Raw genomic sequence first — 19907 nt, 5'->3', positions numbered from 1 at the left:
ATGAAAGGGACAAGGTAAACAATCCTGCCTCTGGGGAGCTTTCAAGTTAGAACCTGAAAATAAGCCACAGAAACAGATGACAAGCCTTTGAAAGTTGTTGTGAGGATTAAATGCATAATTTTGCAGAAGGCGTTTTGTTCGGGGCCTACCACGTGGAAAGCGCTCGCCAGACGACAGCTGCAACTATTAATACAAATAAACAACTGCGCACCCAAATAGCGTTAAGGGCCCCGCGAATTCCTAACTCCCTATCTTAACTTACCCCTTTGCTTCTTTCCCTGACTACCCCCACACCCGACCGAACCCCACCAGAGGCTGAGGCTCCTCTCCGGCACCGTCAGCTGCACCTTGCGCCCCAGGCCCACCAGCCCTGAGCAAGGCGTCGGCGTTTCCAAGAACCAAGGGCTGCAGGCGCACGAGGAAGACGCGGAGGAGTCAGTGAGCAGGCGCGCTCGGAAGCCTGGCTCCCCGTCCCGGCACTGTCTCGGCCGGCTGTGCGACCCCACCACAGTACCCGAGCCCTTTCCGCTCTCGCCCTGGAGGGCTTTCGAAGAGCGAGATTTCCTCTCGCGGCAAAACACCAAACTCGGAAGGCGCCGCGCGTTCTTCGCCCAGGGCCCTTACCTTTCTTGGCCCCACGCGCTCGCCGTTACCTCGGCAACGCCGGCCGTGGGGCGGACACCGCTGCCATCAAGCAGTGCGGCCGCAAAGCCAGCCTAGTGCGCAGCCGCAGAGCGCCTGTCGGGACTTGGTGGAGTGCGCCTGCGCGTGGCCGGCTGGCGGGTGTTCTGTGCGCCAGCTCTGCCACTGCGGAGTATGAGGCGGAGGCTGGGTGTGCTCTTTGCTGCTTTCTGCAGGATTGTACGGATACCAGAACGGTCCTGTAAGACCCATTTTACAGATGAGATGAAGTTACCTGTCAGATGTCACATAGTCACGTGGGAGGTGGGAGATACCTAGAGTCTTCGGCTCTCGGAGGATGGGATATTTGAGGCGACCGGCAGGACTTTATAATTGGCCCTGAGGAAACTGATCTCATCTTTCTCAGTGTAGAAAGAGGATCACAGTAGCGCACCTGTATACGCTGCAGCATGCGGAGAACTTGCAAAGACCTTTCCTCTGGCAGACACCTGGCCAGAAGCCTGTGTGTGCCCAGACTGCCTGTGCAGTTAAAGGGACAACAGGTGGCAGGTCCACCTGCTCTGCATCCCCATTTTCCCCTTCACTGACTGTGTGAGCCTGAATGACTGACAACCTTTCTGAGCTTAAGTTTGCTGAAAAATAGGCCATCAGAATTATGGGAGATGAGCAAAACTAGAGTGCAATAGGAAGTGTAAATTTCTCCTGCCCTGGTTATTTTAAAGGAGGCCTATGGGGAGTCCAATATATACCTTCCCAAATATGAATCACAGGAGTTCCACCTCACAGACTAGGCAGGAGGCAAAGAAGGGTTGCAAGGATGAGCGGCAAATACTGCTGGAGATTCATGGTGCTAGATGTGATGATGGATGTTGAATTTTGGACCTTTGCCAATGTTCTTGCCTCCATTCCTTCATGCATGCTGTTGCCTCTATGTTCCCTCCCTTCTGTTAGCTGCAGTAATTCCTGGTCAGTCTTTAGGTCTCAGCTCAGATATCACCTCTTCCAGGAGACATCTTGCCTCCCCAGGCATGCTTGGGTGACTTGCCTCTGCGTTCTGCAGTAGCCTGGCATGGCCTGTGTTGTCCCTGTTTTTCTGGCCCTTTTTATTTTTTGAGACGGAGCCTGGCTCTGTCGCCCAGGCTGGATGGCAGTGGCACCATCTTAGCTCACTTAGCTCACTGCAACCTCTGCCTCCCAGGTTCAAGTGATTCTCCTGCCTCAGCCTCCTGAGTAGCTGGGATTACAGGCACCTGCCACCACGCCCGGCTGATTGTTATGTTCTTAGTAGAGACGGGGTTTCACCACGTTGGCCAGGCTGGTCTCAAACTCCTGACCTCAAGCGATCCTCCCGCCTCAGCCTCCCAAAGTGCTGGGATTACAGGCGTGAGCCACTGCATCCCGCCTGGCCCTTTTTGAACTGCACTGTGGCCTTGCTCTTGGTAGAGTGAGATCATGTCACAGCATTCAGTGGCTCCTCTGCTGCCAGGACCTTAACTGCTAGGCTAGGGAGTTCAGGCTTTAGATAAACCAAAATCAAAGAGCTTTGTGGTAAGAATGTTGCAAAAGAAAGGGAGAAAATTGGCAAGAGTCACAGGATGTGGTAACAGGATGGATTGGGCAGAGGAGCAACAGCTGAAGAGAGGCTGTAATATCCAACCAGAACATGCCGATTTAAGAAATACTGGTGTTAGAATTAGAGGGCTTTAACAATGAAAGGGATTCAGAGGTTGTCCAGTTAAACTTCCTTATTTAACTGATTAAAAAACAGGTCCAGTGGCACTGTGAGTTGTCAGAGATAACCAAGCAGGTCTCCTAGAGCCAGGTCTCTTAAATCCCATCCCAGCCCGTGGAAGGATTGGGGTTTGGGATCTCAAATTTCCCTCCCAAAAACATTAAAAAAAAAAAAAAATTAAGAAAAGAAAAAAATTCTGGAAATTTCTAAAAAGAAAGAAATAGTTCCCCGAGATTTTCTCGAGTGAATTTTAAACCCTTTGATATGGTTATTTTCAAACATACAACACAAAAGTAGAGAGAAAATAGTCCAATAAATCATCACTTCCAGCTGGGCACGGTGGCTCACGCCTGTAATCCCAGCACTTTGGGAGGCTGAGGCAGGTGGATCATCTGAGGTTGGGAGTTTGAGACCAGCCGGACCAACATGGAGAAACCCTGTCTCTACTAAAAATACAAAATTAGCTGAATGTGATGGCGCATGCCTGTAATCCCAGCTACTCTGGAGGCTGAGGCAAGATAATTGCTTGAACATGGGAGGTGGAGGTTGTGGTGAGCCGAGATTGCGCCATTGACCTCCAGCCTAGGCAACAAGAGTGAAACTCCATCAGAAAAAAATAAAATAAAATAAAATATCACTTCCACAACCTTCAACCTTTGGTATCTCATTTCTTTTGCATTCTCCATATACACACTTATATCTCCTTGCTGGAGTATTTTAAAACAATCCCAGACATTATATAACTTCATCCATGATATTTCAGTAGATATCTCTAATAGATAAGGATTTAATTTTATTACAATACATCTGCATCTACATTATATATATATATATATACACACACACACACACACACTTATATCAACTGTGTAGTTCATTCTCATTATTTGAGGTAATTCTGTTCTATAAAGTTGTCACAAACACTGAAGTAGAAAATACTGAACTATGGGGCCAAGCGCGGTGGCTCATGCCTGTAATCCCAGCACTTTGGGAGGCCGAGGTGGGCGGATCACGAGGTCAGGAGATCGAGACCATCCTGGCTAACATGGTGAAACCCCATCTCTACTAAAAATACAAAAAATTAGCCGGGCGAGGTGGCGGGCGCCTGTGGTTCCAGCTACTCGGGAGGCTGAGGCAGGAGAATGGCGTGAACGCAGGAGGCAGAGCTTGCAGTGAGCCGAGATCGTGCCACTGCACTCCAGCCTGGGTGAGAGCAAGACTCCATCTCAAAAAAAAAAAAAAAAAAAAAAAGAAAATACTGAACTATGTTTCCAGGAGAAATACAAGGTTAGGTGTCTGTGAGTCTCTGGTCGCAACATTTTCATCAACTGGTCAATACATAACCTCACTTCATGTGTTTCTGTTTAAAGACACCTTATCTAATTTGTTGATTCATCAACATTGAACTTGCAGCCAACAGCACTATAACTCCTGCCTAAAGGAGGCTTATCTAACACACCTATTTTCTCCAATAAGGCACATGTCTTGGGTGGGGAACACCAGACAGCACTTCAGCACTCCACTTGGGGCCATTTTAAACAGTTAAATCACCAACAAAAAGCACAAAATGTGAAAAACATGGCACAAACTAGAGCTCAAAAAAGCATACTTATTTATGGTATGAGACATGAAACAAGAAGGCAGAGTCTCCTTGTTCAACTTCAGCTGGAAATGTGCTCACTGAGTGACTCAAATGTTTTGGTGTTCTGTGCATGCACGTATCTGCAGATGACTGTGACTGTGACTGTGATGTTACAAATAAGTTTTAGCAACTAGGTGAGTTTGTAAATACAGAATCCAAGGGAGGATGGACTATATCAACATACCCCAGTATCACTAGCACATCTAATACAATGAACAGTTATCGGTGAAATGTGCCACAGAACCCCCAAGTAATATGTGGGATATACTTAAGAAAAAAGTTATCTGAAATTCAAGTTAATCTGGGTGCCTTATATTTTATCTGGCCACCCTAGTGACAATTTATTGGGCATTTACTATGTGCCAGCCACTTTTGCATCCATGATCTTATTTAATTCTCATAACAGGGCTGTGAGATTGACGTTCTTACCTCTGGTCTGCAGCCAAAGTTACTGCACATGCCCGTGGTGTCACTGCTAGGAAGTAGTGAAGGCCAGATGAGGATATGGATCTATGGGGCTTATGCTCTTTTAATCTGTCATGCTGGATACAGGAGGGCAGTGCATTAACAAAACATGATAGGCCGGGTGCGGTGGCTCACACCTGTAATCCCAGAACTTTGAGAGGCTGAGGTGGGTGGATCACCTGAGGTTAGGAGTTCAAGACCAGCCTGGCCAACATGGCAAAACCCCGTTTCTACTAAAAAAAAAATATGAAAAGTATCTGGGGGTGGTGACTCACACCTGTAATCCCAGCTATTCGGGAAGCTGAGACAGGAGAATCACTTGAATCTAGGAGGCAGAGGATGCGGTGAGCGGCGACTGCACCACTACACTCCAGCCTGGGAGACAGAGTGACACTGTCTCAAAAACAAAACAAAACAAAAAACCAAAGAAACAAAACAAACAAAAACACACAACACTCAATACTGAAATATAAAAAATAACCAACAGTGTCAGTGGGAGGTCAAGGAAGACCAGGATGGGTTTAAGAGCCTGGGAGGCTTCCAGGAAGAGGTGGCATATAAGCTGCCCCTGGAAGGGAGGTTAGCCTTAGGAGGAGGAGAGGAGGAGGGCAGGTGGCTGTCCTCCTCCTAGGGCACAGGGCAGGCCCACGTGCAAGGCTGGAATGGGCCTTGGTTCTAGAGCCTGGGAGGAGCTGGGCCTGGCCGGGGGCAGGAGGTCGGAGCTGTGATAAGGTCCGATAGGTAGGGTGGGGACCGATTGTGGAGGCGCTTAAATTCCAGGCTTGGCTTTTGGACTTTACCCTGCAGACAATGGGGAGCCACTAGCGTTTCTGAGCAGGGCAGGGCAGCCCCAGCTGTCGCCCCATTGTTTTTCTGAAACAGCATCGAATCCTGTAGTTTTTCACAGAGTCCACCAGATGGAGACATTTCAGCAAATTTAAACCACCTAGTGTCTGGCGGACACTGCTTCACCGAGGTGAAAACAAATACAGAGACCCCACTAAGCTCCAACTTTTTACTCAGCATCCTCAACGGAAAATGAAACAAAAATCAAATCAGAGACATAGTCCAGCTTCACTCTGCTGGTGAGAGAAAACCTCCGCTAATTTCACCATGTTGAAAGAGAGATTGAGCCTCTCAGCAGTTCTTTGAGGTCACTGATACTATCCCATTTACAGGTGAGGAAGCTGAGATTCTGCAGCATACATTTATGCCATTATTTGCCAGACTAACACCAGGCCAGGCCGTGGGACAGAATTGACACTGTGTGTGAAGGGACAGGCTGGTCAAGTCCCCAAGGCATTGCCTTGCTGTGTGGGCTCTAAAGGCCAAGAGTCCCTTGTGCAAAGGATTAAGAATTACCTGAGATCCAGAAAGATCTGTAGCACTGATGCTGAGAGCTACCTGGATTCCTACCATCTGCACTAATCCAGGTGTTTTTAAAAGATAGACCCACTTAATTCTCTCCAGCAACCTGGTGAGTTAATGATCATGATACTCTTTTTATAGGTAGGAAAACAGATTCAGAGAGGTGAGATAAGTTGCCCAAGGTCACACAGGGAGTAACATCAGAGCAAGATTACAAGCTCATGTCTGTAATCCCAGAACTTTGGGAGGCTGAGGTGGGGTGGATCACCTTAGGTCAAGAGTTCGAGACCAGCCTGGTCAACATGGCGAAACCCCATCTCTACTAAAAATACAAAAATTAGCCGGGCGTGGTGGTGTGTGCCTGTAATACCAGCTACTTGGGAGGCTGAGGCAGGAGAATCGCTTGAACCTGGGAGGCAGAGGTTGCAATGAACTGAGATCTTGCCACTGCACTCCAGCCTGGGTCTCAAAAAAACAAAACAAAACAAAACAAAAACATGAGAGGGTGGACTAGATTTCATACTCCTACTCCTGCCCTGTTTCTTCCCATGAACAATCAAACAAACTCTACTTCTGCGTAAATTTCCTAGAGAAATGCCCAAAGAAACAAATACAAAGATTTTTATTAAAGCATTATGATTTTTTTTTTAAAGGAGACAACCTTTAGCCAGGCATGGTGGTGCATGCCTGTGGTCCCAGCTACTCAGGAGGCTGAGGCAGGAGGACAATTTGAGGCCAGGAGTTCAAGACTGCAGCGAGCCATGATCACTCCACTGCACTCCAGCCTGGGTGACAGAACAAGACTTTGTCTTGGAAAAAAAAAAAAAAAAAAAAGACAACCTAAACCTAAATGTTCATCCCTAGAGAAGTGGATATGTAAAACATGGTATAAAATGTTTGCACAGTGGAATGCAATGTAGCAATGCAGCAACTGAAAGGAGTGAGCAAATTCTTTTTTTTTCTGGGACAGGGTCTGGCTCTGTCACCCAGGCTGGAATGCAATGGAGTGATCACAGCTCACTGCAGCCTTAAACTCTTGGCCTCAAGCCATCCTCCTGTCTCAGCCTCCTGGGTAGCTGGAACTACATGCCTGTGCCACCACACCTAGCTAATTTAAAAAAAAATTCTAGAGACAGGATCTCACTATGTCACCCAGGCTGGAGCTCTTTTACAGACAGTATATATCAATGTAGGTAGATTTCAAAAACATAACATTTGTTGATAAAGGCAACATGTACAGCGATGTATATTTTAATATTTGTGTAAAAAGATGCTTCAAGCAAACAAATAAGTACAAAGTTAGGAAACAACAAAACCAAAGTAATTTTGCTATTTAAGATCAACAGTTTGAAGATGGAGGTAGCCAGTATTCCGCAAGGGCCTCGAGGAGGCTGGGGAAGGAGGTCAGGAGCCCTCGGGTGCTGGCCCTGTGAAGCCCAAGCCTGGGATTTGTTGTTGTGGCAATGTGGCATGGTAGGGTCCTGTTTGCCAGCATTTCCAGGGTAAGAACCCAGTCCTGGCATTCCACAAATGATCCTGCCACCCTGTGACTGCTGTCCCTGCCAGAGAGAAGTGAGTGCCAGGTGAGGATCACTTCAAGGAGGAAACAGAGGACCGAGGAGCAGGTGCAGGGGCCCTGGGGAAAATGTGGTTCCTCCTGTGGGAGCAGGGTGGCTGGCAGTGGCACACCTTCTGGCGTCTCACCCTCTTTCCCTTCTTTTTTGTCATTTTCTCTAAACTCATGGTCACACAGACCATTTCTTAATGTGTGTCCTTGACAGACCACGCCCACTTTCCAGCACCAGGTGCTCCAACTGGAATAAAAGGGCAGTCCTCACTTTGCCAGTCTCCCAGAGCTGTGCTGACCAGCATGTGAAATCACGAGCCCTAGTGTTCTTTGGAAAGTGTTCCTCACTACCAAGAGATAAAGGATCATCGTTTCTCCTCTTTCCCCCCTTCCTTTCCATTTGTCATAGTACACAAAATAATATGAGTACACATTGAGCCTAGAGTTTAACTTTCATCAGCCTGTTTTCCCATTCTTCGATTCCTCACCACACCTCTGTTAGTAAATATTTTTATTCTCCCCATTTTAAAGATGAGGAAAGTGAGACTCAGAGAAGTTAAATAATTTACCCAAGGTAACCCAGCTAAGAAGTGACAACAGGGGGATTTAAACCCATGTCCTCCAACACAACAGGCCCTTTTGCCTATGTTGATGCATTTTATGTACATTGTGTTTTATGATCTCATATCTTATCCAAAAAGAAGGTACAGACAACCTTTAGTGTTATGTTTCCTCTCTTTCTTTCTCTCTTGAAATAACATACAAATCTTCGTTGCAAGTTGTTTTTGTCTTGCGTGTGATCCCCCTATAGGTCCCTACCTCTGAGCTCAGAATTTTAATTTCCTGGGTGACTGAAAAACTCTGGTCTCCTCACAAGAGAGATGGAAGAAGAGGCCGAACATGGCCCAAACCTGGCTTTCCTACTCGCCTGGGTGCATCTGCCTCAGATGTCAAAAGGCCTGAATTCCAGGCAAACCAGGAATAATGCCCCAGTCATCAAATTTGAAACCAAAACTCAGCAAGGACATATATTTGCTGCCAGACAGCAAATAGCTTTTTCTTTTCTTTCTCATTTTTTTTTTCACCCAAACAAAACATCCTCTTATGAAATATGTCCAATTTGCAATATTTACTTTCCCTTTATTTAATAACAGGAAAGGGTTTGCTGGACTTTTGTTGATTTTTGCATTTCTTATTAAAATTCTTAAGGGGGTTTTGGGGGAACTTAATCAGCAAAAAGGAGGAGGAAAAAAAAATCTCATGTGCATTCCACAGTACTTATTAATGGAGGAAGCTTGCTGTTTGTTTAAGAGCATTTTCTGATGGGAGAAGGCAAATCCTCACGTGTTCCAGAAGCTTCCTCTGACTCTTCCTTTTCTGTGCCTCCTTCTTGACTGTCTCCAGAGCATTTCCGAATCCCTTGTTCCAAACCTTCTGCCCAAGAAGACGGAGCGGAGTTTATGCCCCACTGCTGGGCTGGAGGAAAACTCACATTCACTGAGTGCCTCAGTGCAGTTGCGCTACCCACCACCTCAGTTTACCTCAAAGCAGCCCTCAGAGGGGGCTGTTACGGGAACATTTGGCAGATGAGGAAACTGAGGCTTACAGCATGGAGTCCCTTGTCCAATCTCCCTTTCCTTATAGCTTATACTCCCTGGGACTAAAAAGAAAGGATTCCTAGTATTCAGAGTCCTACATCCAAGGGAGTCCTTACAGCAGCTTTCTGAGATAGCTACACAATCTCCAATTTTCAAGGTTCAGAGAGCTAAAGTGACTTGTAAGGGTCACACAGCTACAGAGTACAGAGCAGGGATCTGAGCTATGCTCAGCCTGACTGTCACATCCATGTTTATTTCCCTTCCCTACGGAACCTTGGGGGGGCCAAGAGCAGCATGATGTTTCCTATAATGGAATATGCTCCCCTAAAAGGTCTTGGTCCTGCCTTCCTTGGTTCCAGAACTAGACCGCAAGTAACTTCAAGGACTCTGCCTTTATATTTTCATTTTACCAGAAATACTTATAGTTATCTACATTCCTATTAGTATATACATTATACTATCATCATAGTATGTACATTTCTAGAATAGGGCCTCGTATGGAGTAAGTCTTAATAAACAGCATGGCAAGTCCCAATGCTCTCCTTCTACAGACAAGAAAACTGAGGTCTAGAGAGAACAAGGAATTTACCCGAGGTGCCAGAAGACCGGAATGAGAATCCAGGTCTCTTGATTCCCTCTACATGGTACTTCCCCCAGCATGGCGACTCAGTGACCTTCTCATCCATTCAGTTCCTACATGCCAGCTCCACACTGGAGGGTTGGGACACCCAGGTGAACCCAAGGCGATATTTGATGGCAAAGCTCTCACAGTCTAGCCGGGGAGGAAGCTCTGGAAAGCTGGACTCTCAAAGAGTGTGGCCAATGCTGACTGAGGAACTCCCAGGAGGAGGCGGCTTAGGAAAGACTTCTTGGAGGAGTGGACTTTTGCTGGGTCTTGGAGAATGGGGAGGAACTGACCGAGTCAGAGAGGGCACCCCAGGCAGAGGAACCTGCCTGAGCAGAGGTCCAGAGGTGTGGACACACAGCATATCCAGGAACCATCAGGCAGCCTGCCTGGGAGAAGTAAGCCTGGAAAGGAAAGTGGCAACCTGGCTGTGAAAGGGCCTCAGATGCTGTCTTTCGGGGCTTGAGTCTTATCCCAGGGGCGGTAGGGCCACAGGGAAGGGTGGAAGGAGGGAAAGTCTCAGCAAGATTTGGTTTTGGAAGATGGCTCTGGAGGCCTGGGGGCTGAGAAGCTGCAGGGAGGAAGCCGCTGCCTACTCCAGGGGAGAGGTGCCGGGCCTTGTGAGCCTACGGTCTTCTTTCTACCCCTCCCTTCCTTGAGTGAAGTCTTGTCTGTCCTTCAAGCTCAATCTGCTGCTTCAGGAGCCTTCCCTGACCATGCATCTACCCTCCCCCAGAGCCCCTCTGTCTGATTCCTGTCTTTTTTTTTTCTTGGGGTTACACCATTTAGCATCTTCCTCTGCATTCTCAAAGTCCTTGGTAGCAACAGATTTTAGCCTTTTGGAGGTCAGAGACTCCTATGAGGGTCTAAGGAGAGGCTTGATTCTCACTCCAGAAAAATGCTCAAGTATATAAATGCTCAAATATGGACTGCACTGTGGAGTTTTGCAGACCCCCTGGAGTCGCTTTGGAAGAGGGAAGGGGACAATTCCCAGACAACCAGGGAGGCAAACACCCCAGAAGGTGTGAGTTACCCTTTGCAAACCCCTGAGGAATGGGTAGGCAGTCCAAGGAGGCAAGGGATTAAGAATGAAGATTGCCGTTGGGCGCGTTGTCTCACGCCTGTAATCCCAGCACTTTGGGAGGCCGAAGTGGGGGGATCGCTTGAGCCCAGGAGTTCAAGACCTGCCTGGGCAACACAGCAAAACCTCTTCTCTAAAAAAAATACAAAAATTAGCTGGGCGTGGTGGTGCAGGCCCGTGGTCCCAGCTACTCGGGAAGCTGAGGTGGGAGGATTGCTTGAGACTGCGAGGTCGAGGCTGCAGTGAGCCATGATGATGGTACCACTGAACTCCAGCCTGGATGACAGAGCAAGACCCTGTCTCAAAAAATATCTATGTTAAAAAAAGGAATGAAGATTGCCCTCTGAGAGTTCAAGTATACAACCCAGAGGGGACCTTAGGCCATGGAGAGCCCTAAATGGATGCAGTGGAGTTTCTAAAGAAAGCACATACATGTCCTTCCGAAGAAAGCTTGGGTAGCCAGGGAGGCAGAGGGAAGAGGAGGGGAAGAAGGACCCAAGCCAAGGATTTGGGGGAGCCTCGTGGTAGGTCTAGCTCGCCCCGATGCTGCTAAACACTGGAGTCCCATAACTGACCCCTCCCTTCTCATCCTGTGCTCACCAAGCACCACTCTGATTTGAACTTGGCTTTCTGTGGAGTGTGCCTGAAGGGAGTTGATGTGTTGGCCGGAGGACACGTGTATCCGGTCCCTTTGGCAGTTACATTTCTCGTTGTAAATTAGTAAATTGGGAACAGACAATTCACAGAAGAAGCAATTCAAATGACTAATAAGCGTATGAAAAAAAAGTTCATCCTCACCAGTATTCAAAGAAATGTAAATTCAAACCAAAACCGAGATTGTTTCCAACCTATTAAATTAGAAAGGATTTCTTTTTTTAAGTTAATACAGATTGCTGGGAAAGGCGTGGCACAAGGGCACCCAGGGGGTTCTGCTGAGGAGCATGCGACCTGCTGAGGTGGGCGACACTGGGACCCTTTGTGGATGTTCTTTCAAGTCCTGCAAAATCAATCCAGGCAATCTCATCTGCCTGAAAGCAACGGATGGAGGAGTCTTTCAAGAATCTGTTCGACAAATGTTTGCTGAGCACCCATGATGTGCCGTGCTTACAAGACACCATCTGGGATAGGGGCCACATAGAAATCCTTATCCCAAATGCCAAATGGTCTCAGACCACGAGGGAGGCTGGAGGCCGCTTCCTGGGTGGGCTGGAAGAGGAGAAGAAGTGGAAGGGAACACGAGGGGGACAAGAATCAGCTACAGGTCATCTCTTCCCTGCAGGCCCACACCCTTCTCCCGCTACTTCCAGGACTTGTTAGACTTGATCAAGCTGAGGCTCAGGTGCTCTTGCTGGAACCCCAGGAATTTCCGAGAACCAAGGTCTCCAGTCTGGGTCCCAGAGAGATTGACCTCATTGGTCTGACGTGGGCCTAGCCATAGTATGTTTAAAAAGCATCTTGGGTATTTCAAATGTGCAGTCCTGGGTAAAGAACTACTGAGAAAGTGGAAAATAAGAAACTCAGTCCAAGGCGGTAGTTAAGAGCCCAGGCTTTGGGGCTACATGGACCTGATTCAAGTGCCAGCTTGGTCACTTACTACCTGGGTCCCCTCTGGCAAGACACAAAACACTTCTCCTATTCTAGCCTTGGTTTTTTTCTCTGCAAGACAGATATCAAATGTCTATCCCATGTTGTCATGGTGAGGGTTAAATGAGTCAAGGCGTGTGAAGTGCTCGGCACAGTGCTGGATGATATTCATGACTGCGACAATTCCTGGTCAGCCAGATACTATCACACATGAAGTCCCAGCAGGAACAAGGGGCTCTAGGCTCTGAAGGTTTCAGAAAACGACAAAGAAGGAAAACTCAGTTGAAATAGCCATGGCCGTCAGCTTAATTTTCTGTGAGCTGGGAGCAGATCCCCATGGAGCCTACTTGAGCTCCAGGAATTCTTGTTCTAGCTGACTGTGCAGATGAGGAAACAATGTGCGATTCTATCCAGAGAATCACTCCTATAGGCAGGGGGAGTACTGAACGGTATCAGAACTGCACTGATTTTTCAGTGCCAGGAGGTACCGGCCCCTCTTCTGTGAAGACAGCAGTTAAGAGGCCACGTTGGGGAGGCCCTAAGACCCAGTTCTACCGGATTCCACCACTGACTAGCTGTGTGACCTTGGACAAGTGACTTTGCCTCTCTCAGCTTCATCAGTTTATTTGTCTCTAACATGCTCTAACATGGGAATTCAACTGGTTCCTGCCACAGCTGGTCCACCTTACTCTAGCCCTGGTGCTGGTCCCAGGGAGGACTTGTGGGTAATGCTGGTAAATTCTGAAAGCGGGATCTGGCTTGTGTTAAGGCCTGCAGGAACGGCCTCCACATGGGTCCCCCCAGCCAGGAACAGCCCTTCCCACCAGTTTCTTTTTCTTTTTTTTTTTTTTGAGACGGAGTCTCGCTGTGTTGCCCAGGCTGGAGTGCAGTGGCGCAATCTCGGCTCACTGCAAGCTCCGCCTCCCGGGTTCACGCCATTCTCCCGCCTCAGCCTCCGAGTAGCTGGGACTACAGGCGCCCGCCACCACGCCCGGCTAGTTTTTTGTATTTTTAGTAGAGACGGGGTTTCACCATGTTAGCCAGGATGGTCTCGATCTCCTGACCTCGTGATCCACCCGCCTCGGCCTCCCAAAGTGCTGGGATTACAGGCTTGAGCCACCGCACCTGGCCTTTCCCACCAGTTTCATTCCCTTATGGCGCTTACCCACAACGCATGGGGCCTGGAGGTGTGACTGCTGGTGTGTGTGTCCCAAGGAGTGCTGGGAGCTGATTCTCCCATTTCCTCAGGGCCCTTGGTTTACTGTATCACATCTGACTGCTGCTCAGAGGGATATGTATGAAACTAAACTGACCCCTTTCCTTTCACAGATAAGAAACCTGAGGCTCTCAGAAGGATGATGATGGAGGCCGCTGAGGTCCCACACTCAGTGGGTACTAGAACCATGGTCTCCCCTCTCCTCACCAGCCACCTTACTCTAGCCCTGGTGCTGGGAAAAAATTCTTGAAGGAACACACACCAGGAATGCAGGGAAGAGGAGTGACCTCTAACTACCTTCTTGGGCAGTGAACTTGAATGAGTGGGGTTGAGGAGGAAAAGGAGACCACACACACCCCGGGGACTCCCGCCAGAAGTGGGAGAGGCTGTGCAGGTGGCTGGAGGACTGGGGTGAGCGAGCGGAGGGGGAGGCCGGGAGAGTAAAATTCATGTTATTACGGGCAGGGTGACTCATCTGTGCCAACAGGCTGGTGAGACATAGAGAAACCCCAGGCACAGGAAGATGAAATGGGATAACGTGGTTGAAGGTTCTTTGAAAACAGTAAACCAACCTAACAGCAGGGCGCCAAGAGAGCTGGATTCAAAGCCCGCTTCTGCAATGCACCTAGGACCTTGGGCAAGCAGCTGAGCCTCTTGGAACTTCGGTTGCTCATCTGAAAGGTGGGGGTGGTAGCAGCCTCAGCAGGAGTGATGTGGATAGAGTGGGTGGCACAGTCCCGGTATACGCAATGCCTATCAGCCACAACGATGGAAAGGAAGAAACTGGGCCCTCCAAGATGCCCTTCCTCATTGTGTCTTCTTGTCTAATTCTTACCTATCCTTCAGCCTCACCTGATTCCCTTAGGCAGGAAAGCCCTCTCTCTTCTCTGCACTTTCATGACACAGCCTTTCCATAGCTCTTATCAGACGAGGCCTGGCATTCATTGCTCTTTCAGGAGGGATGTCATCTAGTGGCCGGGTGGGGCCTGGGCCTTATTCATCTCTGTGCTTTGACTTTCTCCCAAGAGTCATCAGTGAACACTTGTTGAATGGCCAGAAGGCAGAAACAGCCACTGGGTGATAGCTCTCTGGGCCTTGCTATCAGAAAAGAATATGTTATTTGAGCTAATGAAGTAATGAGGAGAAAGGAATTTGTAAATACATTTTTTAAAGCTCTACCAAGTTCTTTTTTTTTTTTTTCTTGAGATGGAGTCTCATTCTGTCACCCAGGCTGGAGAGCAGTGGCATGATCTTGGCTCACGGCAACCTCCACCTCCCAGGTTCATGCGCTTCTCCTGCCTCAGCTTTCCTAGTAGCTGGGATTACAGGTGCACACCATCATGCCTGGCTGAATTTTGTATTTTTAGTAGAGATGGGGTTTTGCCATGTTGGCCAGGCTGGTCTTGAACTCCTGACCTCAGGTGATCCGCTCATCTCGGCCTCCCAAAGTGTGGGGATTACAGATGTGAGCCACTGAGCCTGGCCTTACCAAGTTCTTTTGATGAGTACTATTTAATTCACCTTTTTTTAATTTTTATTTTTAAATGAATAGAGTCTCCTGTTTGCTTTTGTCTTTGGGCTCTGCTACGGATTAATGAATGAGAATGCCCCATATAGCCCACAGGATGATAAATCCACCTGGAATGTTTGTGAAAGAGCTGGGCAGGGAAAGTTGGTCCAATTGTAGAAAGCTCTATCACCAGCCATTAGCCAAGACAAAATAGATAAAGAGAAAAAGCATCCACTCTCAAGGATTAGAAAAATGGAGAGCTTGCACTTGTGGGCATCTGTGTGACATGACCTTCCTAAGCCACAGGTCGCTCATCTGTAAAACAGGGAAAGCAGGGCTACCCCTGCAGGGACGTTGAGAGGTTTGACGATGATGTGCGTAGTACCTGGCTGGGAACGGGTGCTCAATAACGCCAGCTACTCTTGCCATCACCACTCGGCGTGACGTGAGCTGCTTTTCTGGGCTAATTACATGAGGTTTAACGTGAGCTTCTATAATAAAATGACCTGTATCTATTTCTTTTTTTCTTTTTTTTTTTTTTTTTGAGACAGAGTCTCGCATTGCCGTCCAGGCTGGAGTGCAGCGGCACCATCTTGGCTCACTGCAACCACCACCTCCTGGATTCACGCCATTCTCCTGCCTCAGCCTCCCAAGTAGCCGGGATTACAGGTGCTTGCCACCAAACCCAGCTAATTTTTTGTAGTTTTAGTAGAGACAGGCTTTCACTATGTTGGCCAGGCTGCTCTCAGAATCCTGACCTCGTGATCCACCCACCTCAGCCTCCCAAAGTGCTGGGATTACAGGTGTGAGCCACCGCTCCTGGCCTCCTGTATCTATTCCTAAACGTGAGCCCAGCCCATTCATTATCTCTTCAATGGATAAGGATTTCAGAATTGGGATTGTGATTTTGCGTGTTTCTATGAAATGCGAGGGAGAGGCAGGGCAGGTGGCTCACATCTGTAATCCCAGCACTTTGGGAGGCCAAGGTGGGTGGATCACCTGAGGTCAGGAGTTCGAGATCAGCCTGGCCAACGTGGCAAAATCCACAAAAATTAGCCAGGCATGGTGGCAGGAGCCTGTAATCCCAGCTACTTAGGAGGCTGAGGGAAGAGAATCGCTTGATCCCAGGAGGTGGAGATTGCAGTGAGCTGAGATAGCGCCACTGCACTCACTTCAGCCTGGGTGAGAGTGAGACTCCGTTTCAAAAAAAAAAAAAAAAGAAAGAAAGAAAGAGAAAAGAAATGGGAGGGAGAGTAGGGGAGCCAAAGGAGAATCAGGCAGGAGCTTAGGGCTTGGCTGCCAGAGTTTTCTTAAATAAGAAAATCCAGGAATTAATTCAAATAGGCAGCTGAACCTATGCTTTGTCCATTATTAATGATCCCCAAAACCAACCAGTCAACCAAACAACCAAGAAATAACACCACTCATCTTCCAAATATTCAGTGGGCTGCAAGGAATTTCCTCCCTCCCTCCCTCCTTTCCTTTCTTTTTTCTTTCCTTCCTTCCTTCCCTCTCTCTTTCCCTCCCTCCCTCTTCCCTTCTTCCTCATTCCCTCCCTCCCTCCCTATCAATGTTAAATTGCTCTCCAGACACTCCTTCCTGTGTGGTAATTTCCTACATCTAGCTCTTCCCAATCTCAGGATAGAAAGGCCATGGTGCTTCCCCGCCCCTCCTCGCCTGTTGCTCACGGGGCAAATGAATTGCTCCTCTGTACTTCTGATGTGAGAGCCAGAGTAGCACCAACAGAACTGAGTGGAGAGTCTGGGGACAGAATAGTCTGGTTCTGGCTGTCGGACCTGTGGACAAGCCCTGTTTCCTCCCTGCCTCTGCCCTCTCACAGTGTGGTAGGAGCAAATGATGCTTCGGTCTGTGGCTCCAGTGAAGACAACTGTGGGTCTGGACTAAGGTTCCAATCCCTGCTCCACTCCCTACAGTTGGGTGGCCTGGAGCAAGGTACACAACCATCAAATGAGTAACACTAGGACCTCCGCTTTAGGGCTGGGGCCAGGGTTAAATAAGATGCTGCATACTAAGGGGTTGCACAGTGAGCACTCCATAAATGTTGTCTGCTATTGCTGTTATGCAAAAAAGTATGCAATGGGACATCAGACCAGTCTCACACTGACAATGGGCCCAATCCTAGACTCCACTCTGCCAGTTCAAAAACAAGTTAGCCCTATTGGCCAGGGTGGCGTCATCTTATTATGTAACACCCATGACAGCGCTGGGTACAGCGGCTTCTGAGCTTCCAGAGAAGCCCAGGCCAGGTCAGGGCCTTGCCCCCTCTGCTCTGGGCTCCCAGGGATCCCCTGCCTTGGCACAAGGCTGAACACATCAAGCCAATCAGGTTGTGTAAATGAGTATCCTGTGTGCCCTGACAGAGGACTGGAGCAGCATACCTGGCCTGAAGGCAAGGAGATCATAAACTGTTTTCAAACACCACTAGCCAAACAAGCTCCCGCAGCCTGATTCAATCTGCAGGTTGCCAATTATGGGACTCTCCAGCTGCAAGACTGCTGGGGTTGGGCTGAACAATGATGACCATCCATCACCACAATTTATTTATTTATTCATTTATTTAAATAACAGCTTTATTGAGACATAATTTATACACCAATTCACCCTTTTAAAGTGTACAATTGGGGGCCAGGTGTGGTGGCTTACACCTGTAATCCTAGTACTTTGGGAGGCCGAGGTGGGTGGATCACTTGAAGTCAGGAGTTCGAGACCTGCCTGGCCAACGTGGCCAGACCCCATCTCTACTAAAAATGTGAAAATTAGCCAGGCGTGGTGGCAGGTGTACCTGTAATCCCAGCTACTTGGGAGGCTGAGGCGGGAGAATTGCTTGGTAGGGAGGTAGGGGTTGAATCTGGGAAGTAAAGGTTGCAGTGAGCTAAGATCATACTGCTGCACTCCAGCTTGGGTGACAGAGTGACACTCTGTCTCAAAAAAAAAAGTTTACAATTGGGTAGTTTTAATTGTATTGTATTTTAAGCCAAGCAGAGAGATACCAGTGATTGGTTTTTAGTATACAGGTATTCACAGAGTTTTGTAACCATTACCACAATTAATTTTAGAACATTTTTTTTTTTTTTTTTTGAGGCGGAGTCTGGCTCTCTTGCCCAGGCTGGAGTGCTGTGGCCGGATCTCAGCTCACTGCAAGCTCCGCCTCCTGGGTTCAGGCCATTCTCCTGCCTCAGCCTCCCGAGTAGCTGGGACTACAGGCGCCCACCACCTCGCCCGGCTAGTCTTTTGTATTTTTTAGTAGAGACGGGGTTTCACTGTGTTAGCCAGGATGGTCTCGATCTCCTGACCTTGTGATCCGCCCGTCTTGGCCTCCCAAAGTGCTGGGATTACAGGCTTGAGCCACCGCGCCCGGCCAATTTTAGAACATTTTTTAGCACTCCAAAAAGAAATTCTGCATCCCTTAGTAATCCCCTCGTTCCTCCCTCCAGCCTTAAGCAACCCTCATTTAATTTCTGTCTATGGATTTGCCTTCTGGATGTTTCATATAAACAGACTAATATACCATGTGGCCTTTTGTGTCTGGCTTCTTTCATGTAGTGTAATGTTTTTAAGGTTCATACATGTTATAGGATGTATCAATACTTCATTCCTTTTTATGGCTGAATATTATTCCATTGTATGGAGAGACCACATTGTGTTTATCCATTCATCAGTTGATGGACATTTGGGTTGTTTTCACTTTTGGGCTATAATGAATAATGATGCTATGAACATTTATGTGCAAGTCTTTGTGTGGTTGTATGTTCTCATTTCACTTTTGAAAATACCTATGAGTGGAATTGCTGGGTCATATGGTGAAGTGCATATTTAACTTTAATAATCAACCACAGAAGTGTTTTCTCAAGTGGCTGTACCATTTTGCATTCCCAGCAGCAGGGAATGAAAGTTCTAGTTGCTCCACATCCTCACCAATGCTTGCTATGGTCAGTATTTTTATTTTTATATTTTTTTGAGACAGAGTCTTGCTCTGTTGGCCCAGGCTGGAGTGCAGTGGTGCTATCTGGGCCACTACAACCTCCACCTCCCAGGTTAAAGCAATTCTCCTGCCTCAGCTTCCTGAATAGCTGGGATTATAAGCATGGGCCACTATGCCTGGCTAAGTTTTGTATTTTTAGTAGAGACAGGGTTTCGCCATGTTGACCAGGTTGGTCTCGAACTCCTGATCTCATGTGATCTGCCCACCTCAGCTTCCCAAACTGCTGGGATTACAGCCATGAGCCACCACGCCCAGCCAATGATCAGTCTTTTTGATTTTAGTCTTTCTGTTGGAGGTACAGTAGTATCTAGCAGTTTTCATTTGCATTTTTTTGCTGCATTTCCCTGTCCACAGTCTGAACCACTACACCCTGCTAGTGGGCCCTGCATTGGACACCGGACAAGGAAGAGATAGCGTCAGCCCTGGAGGGACCCACAGTTGGGGTCCGGGAGCCTCAGTTGCAGAATTAGCCTCAGTTTCAAGGGCCGTCTCTGCTAATCCCTCAGGGTAAAGAGAGAAGGGTAAGTGTAGGTAGTTGAAAATAAGGCAAAGCAAAGAGCGTTTGGGTGGTTGGAAGGGGAGGTTGGGCAGGGCCAGAGCAGGAAGCTTACTTAGCAATTTGGAGGTTGGCTGCCTCTGTTTTTTCAGCACGTTGGAATCTCCTGGCTACTAGAATTTTATTTCCTTTAATTAGCCTCCCCTACTTACGGCGACAGGTCAAGATCTCTAGGAAGTGTTCCAGACGACTCTGCCTGACAGAAAGATGTCCCAAAGATCCCTACGTTCACTCCTTAGAGTTAAAATGAATCCTGTTTCCCATCCCTAGACCTGACTTAGGGCAAAATAGTTTTACTTTTGGTGCTTTGACTTTTCA

General features: G+C 48.0%; 2 protein-coding genes across 51 annotated transcripts in view; one reads left to right on the top strand and one right to left on the bottom strand.

Annotated features, from left to right (window-relative positions):
* TSEN2 (tRNA splicing endonuclease subunit 2) overlaps nt 1–757 on the bottom strand; it is a 57765-nt gene extending 57008 nt beyond the window's left edge. For 21 of the 50 annotated variants that reach the window (XR_003727402.2, XR_013414129.1, XR_013414132.1 and 18 more), the window contains exon 1: nt 625–757. The gene's annotated coding sequence lies outside the window, so the exon portion shown is untranslated. Of the gene's footprint in view, nt 1–262 lie in introns of all 50 variants that reach the window. The other 29 variants (XR_013414137.1, XR_013414138.1, XR_013414128.1 and 26 more) reach the window with 3 other exon arrangements.
* Nucleotides 1–19907, top strand: part of TIMP4 (TIMP metallopeptidase inhibitor 4) — a 329812-nt gene that overhangs the window by 1568 nt on the left and 308337 nt on the right. The window lies entirely within an intron of this gene.

Source organism: Macaca mulatta, chromosome 2 (genome assembly GCF_049350105.2).
Source record: "Macaca mulatta isolate MMU2019108-1 chromosome 2, T2T-MMU8v2.0, whole genome shotgun sequence".
NCBI classification, from domain to species: Eukaryota; Metazoa; Chordata; class Mammalia; order Primates; family Cercopithecidae; genus Macaca; species Macaca mulatta.
This window is presented reverse-complemented; position numbering and strand designations above follow the sequence as displayed.